We start from the raw sequence: 5786 nt of genomic DNA, 5'->3' as shown, positions 1-5786 counted from the left end.
TCATTTTACAACTTTAAAGGACCAAAATGTCAGTGAAAATTGATTTAGCGGGAATTTATTTGCAGATTCGTCCTTGACTTAGCAAAAACAACACAGAAGTGTTACTCATAGTGCACGTTCACACAAACAATGACTCCAGATTAATGAGTCGGAACAAAATCATTAAAATGTAAACAGTGGCAGTTGGTTGGCGGTCATTAGGGAGCCTACCTGTGAGACAAATAGTGTTGATTAACCTCAATAAGTGACCCGGGACCCAATGAAACGCCAATCAACTCCACTGGAGTGGGAGTGCTGCAATCAAAGCGCAGCTAACCTCTCCACTTTTGTGCTCAAAGTAAAGTCACACATGTTATAATGAAATAATAAAAAAGTGGGACTGTGTGGAAAGCACAGTAAAACTCATTCACGGTTACCTTCCAGACCACCCATGCAGTATATGAAATCTAAAATAAATCAATATAGAAATACCCTATGGCATTGATTGAACTTGTTTTTTAAGGTCTTTACACACACTCATAAAAACATACAAATATTTTTTTTAACTTGACCAAAATATTGTTCAGTGCATCAGCAAACAGATCGCTCTGTTTTCTCAGCAAACAATTACAGGTTTTCCAAACTAACAATCAATAATCATACCCAAAGTAGAAATAAAGTGAACCTCCAGCCATCTCTTTCTGCAGGCTTAACAAGCAGAATTACAGTAGATAACGTTCAATAATTTTCAACAAAAACGAGGCTTGTTGAAAAACTGAACTGGTTTTATTTTTGATCTTTCAAATTTACACATCTTGAACTAAATAAGCGTGCTTTCATCTAGTGGTCATAAATGGAAACATACTGTACTGGAGCGTTCCTCCAAAATAATGTACAAAAAAGATTCGTGGCACCGTGAACTTGGAACCTGCGATAGAGGAGATAAGTTAACATCCGTTTTTAAACATCTTCTACATCTAGTTCTACATGAAATTAATTTTCTAAACATACAATAAAAAAAAAGCAAACAATTTCTGTTTCACTTTCATTCACAATGTTACACATTGCAAACACAGACAGTACAAATTGGTATTCATTCAAAATGTAACCACTTAAATAAATGTTTATCTTTGTGCTGCTTCTGCATAGTAGTCACGAGTTATATAGTCACATTTTGTTTGGGAAAGTAATTTGCTGACAAGGATTGTGTTTTTCTGCTTGTAACCACTAGAGGACAGACTAAGCCTGGACATAACAATCACGAGTACCCATCTTTATGCTCCTCACCAATGCCAGTGTGGGACTCATTTTCAGGCCTTTCAGGGATCACAAAACTTTAGATCACAACGTTTTGATGACGTTGTATGATTCTACTCGTATTAGAGTATCAATCTGCTTACCATTCTCTCAACATAAATTGTTAAATGGTGCAAAATGACAAAAAGAGAACAATATACTGAGAACAATATTCAAGTCAAATTTTATTACCGTAATTTTCGGACTATAAGTCGCGGTTTTTTTCATAGTTTGGGTGGGGGGGCGACTTATACTCAGGAGCGACTTATATACATATATATGTTTTTTTTTCACTTTTTTGGGCATTTTATGGCTGGTGCGACTTATACTCCGGTGCGACTTATACTCCGAAAATTACGGTATATAGCCCGAAATACACCTCTAAAATACCTCAATAGAGATAAGACTTAATAACCCAGTTTTAACTCTCTTCACTTTTATATACAATTATGACAACAGATGGAGAAGTCCCTACATTCAAAGCAATACCACTCCAGTGTCACTATCTGAACCATACATAATCACATTATTTTGGTTGTATTTATGTTTTGTCATCAAGAGTCATGGTACGTTTTAGAATTATATAAAAATTAACAAAGGTGAATCTTGTTAAAGTTTTAAAGTTTTGACATTTTGTGACATTGTTTTTTCAAGCTTTTTATCATCAATACAAGATTTATACATACATCTAAAACACCCCTATATTTAGAACATGTCCTGTCTTAAAACGTTAATGACTAAGAACAGATACTCTCTTTTTCCTTGATTTTCAGTGGGATCTTTTCCCCTTAAATTGTGCAAGCTATGCGTTTGCATGCTGGACTTTTGGTTCCTAACAAGCTAGCCTCATACGTTACCTGACACAGCAAGAGTTCAGCACCCCCACCTTGCATTATTCAAGTTCAGCTGCGTGAGAAAACCAAACTGAGCCCTACGTGCAAAAGCCTATTATTTACTATGAGTCGGCGACCACTGGCAATCGCTCCAGTAGCATTTCACACAACATTCAGGAGGGAAGTTTGTGATATATGTTTTTAATTTTCCCACGTGATCACTTGGACAGGCAAGACCTAATGCCCATAATGTCACCTGACAATTGCCAAGGTGGAGAGAGCTTACTCAAAATTCATTTGTCATCCATTGTATTGTAAACTTCACCTTTTAGTACTATAACAAAATAACAAAAAGTAAAGCAAAAAGCCTAACTAAAAGCCAAATTGATTGAATTTACAGTATGTATCTATTTATGTCAGCAATAAAGTGAGTGAGTGAGTGAGTGAGTGAGTGAGTGAGTGAGTGAGTGAGTGAGTGAGTGAGTGAGTGAGTGAGTGAGTGAGAGAGAGAGAGAGAGAGAGAGAGAGAGAGAGAGAGAGAGAGAGAGAGAGTGAGAGAGAGAAGACACGAAAAAAAATCAAATAAATCTTGAATAATGCAGGTTGTATTGTGAAATGTAGAGAAGTGAGGCCATAGGTGGTAAAATGAATAAAAGGCCACCTCGGGAGAGATGATCGTAAGAGGGCCAGTGGTGCACATTGAACGCCGATATATACAGTCTAGTACAGACACAGAGACGGGAAATGGTCCTTATGGAGGAGGACCCGAGTCACAAAACCAGTGACCTTCAGCCTGTTCAAATAATTTCATATACCCTGCGGGCAGAAGCCGATGGAGCTCAAAAAGAAGACATTTTCATATTCACTCACTTCTCACATAAACCTCATCTCATGTAATTTCTTCTCCAACACATGTTCCTTTGACAATATTTAGTCGGAGCACATGTTAAATTCACCCAACCCAATGCAATCAATAGTCAACACTTGTTTTGTAACCTCCAGGATCCCTAGAGGCCAGTAAAGATTGCCCATCAACTACTCTTTGCTTTCACCTCCGCCATGGAAGTTATTTAATGAGAATGCCCACAAGGGATGGCCCAAGGTAAAAAAATAAAAATTAAAAAAGCTGAGTTGATTTCTTTTTAAAGGCAAGGTGTAACACTGACAAGTCCCTAATGCATTCCAAGGGGATTGTTGACTCAGCTGCAGGATAAAAGAGCCTTGAAAGGATTGTGTCCCCCTCACAAAATATGGTCATGGTGATGGAGGAAAAAAGTGTGCTTGTGAGGGACATACATGAGAGGCATTACAGTATTTTTACAAGCTGACAGCATTAGACAGTTATATTGGATATGGGGGGTATTTTTATTGTTGACTCTGGACCAGAGTAGAACAAATCAGAGCTTGAAAACTGGTCAACCAACTCTTGCATTGGTGCAAAAAAAAGACAAAATAGAAATATTGAAGCACTTTGTTCCAGCTGCAGCTGTTGCAAAATGCGATACATTAAAGTTGTGTTGTAGTGTATTGTATTTTTGTAGTAGAGTTTTTCAAATTATGGATGGAATTTTAGCAATAAATCTAAAGACTTGTTTCTGTGCTTTCTCCGACACAGGAGATGTTCACCCCACCATGATCAAATTTAAACATCAGAGTTGGAGGGTGGGTTTTCATACAAAACAGTTCCCCTGTAAACTTAAAATTGCAACAGGTCAGTTTGACCCTCAACTTACTGCACCAGACGGATTTAACTTGTCAGTTAAACAAGTCGAACAATTGCGTGCTACACAATCTGAACAGGAGTGTAGCCCGGCATTTTGTGTCAGTGTAACAGATAAAATCTGGCTTCAACTGTCTAAGGTAAAAAAATAAATAAACCAGCACTGAATTCGCTGTTGGACTCTAAATGACTTTGCTTTCACTGAACCCCCCCCAAATTGTCTATTTACTTTGTCTCGTTTGTCTTTTTATTTCCTCTGTCAGACGTGACCCCTCCACCCTTACCACCCTCCTGCTTCCTCTGCTCACTGTAAATGAATGAAGTGTGTGCTCATCAAATAGGATGCCTGCAAATAGAGTGTTCTTTCTTCTAATGAATGGAGTGTCTAGATATAAGCAGATAGGAGGAGAAGGCACTGAATGAAAAATGAAACTAACACAAAAGGAGCATCGTTAAGGACACGTATGTCACAAACTAATAAAGTTTCTGAAGTCTGAATATAATTTACAGCTGTAACATATACGTACACGTATGATATGTAACTATGGCAACCAGGCAATGTTTCTTTATGCAATTCAACCAATGCCAATTCTCCTACGTATATGCACACACTTGCATGACTGGGGAGTGATCGTAAATCTATGAATCGTTCCAGTCTCACAATAGAAGAGGCCATTACATAACAACGATGTGTCAGCTGTTGCAGCTATTTTCTTTTTTTATTATTATCATTATTGTACATAGATGGAAGAAACAGTTTGGAAAGCAAAACCCTTTGGAATTGAAGCAACATTTTGCAGAAAAAGTCAAGCACCATTTCATAAATCTTTGAAGACACGGGAGGGTAAAATAGCAGAGTAAATGTGTGGTGATAATCCAATGATGGTTAATAATGAATAACTCATAATGAATTATTGCGTGCACTAACAGAGAAATAGCAGTGTGATGGAAGATTGCTGCTGTCCGACAGTACATTTTTCACCACAGTACGGTGATATACCGTGTCTTTGTGATATACCGTGTGTATTAAAAAATGATATTACTGTATATTTGCAAGTTAGGCACCTGCAGGTTTTCACTATTTGCAGCAGGCCCTGGTCTTTATCTCCCACAAACAAGTGGGTGTTCACCCTATCTATATGTCACCAAGTTAAAAATGTCATAAAATGGCTGACAGAGAAGTGGTAAATGATATTCTAAGGTTGCTGCAGTAAACACACCAATATGTGTTTTTCTCATGTATAGGAACCGTAGAAAAGAAAATACTTTTGTGATTTTTGGCTGTCTATCACAATATAAGTAATTTGCATAATTAAATATCAATCTCATCCAAATTAATCTCAGCGAGCAGTTGTTAATATACAGCATCACTCTGCGAACACCTTTCTGTTTCCTCCCACTGATGCGCCTGTTGGAGAAAGCATGAGTAGCGTGGATTTTATTTGATTTAGTTTCTATGCTGTTACATGCAACACGTTGGATGTGTGGTTAGCAGATCTATCTCCTAAATCAGAGGTTTGAATCTTGTCTCCGGCCTAGCATGCATGGGAGGTTCAATGAAGACTACATCAGTGGTATATAATAATCAGCGACCGGTTTACCTGACCAGGCTGACAAAGTCATGTAGAATTACAAAAGATGAATGTATTTAATTCATTAAAATTGTTTGGAAATGATCTGAACTTGACTTAGGGGACAATAGGGAAACATTTAGCGCAGTATTAGGGTGCATGTTGCCAGGGTTACTAATCGTGCCAGTGTAATTTGAAATCTAAAAGAGCAAGGAAACATTTACTGAGATTGAGCAGCGAGGATCAGCTGATGAGGTAGAAAACAGATGGAAGGTAAACCCGGCAAAAATGGATCTGCAAAATTAGACGCGATGGGGTTAGAAGGGAAAATCTCTTTCCGATACAGTGGATGGCCCATTTGTTAAATCCACAAGGAGGGGGACAAAG

This window comes from Syngnathus acus, chromosome 10 (genome assembly GCF_901709675.1).
Source record: "Syngnathus acus chromosome 10, fSynAcu1.2, whole genome shotgun sequence".
Classification (NCBI taxonomy): domain Eukaryota; kingdom Metazoa; phylum Chordata; class Actinopteri; order Syngnathiformes; family Syngnathidae; genus Syngnathus; species Syngnathus acus.
Note: the sequence above shows the minus strand (reverse complement) of the source record.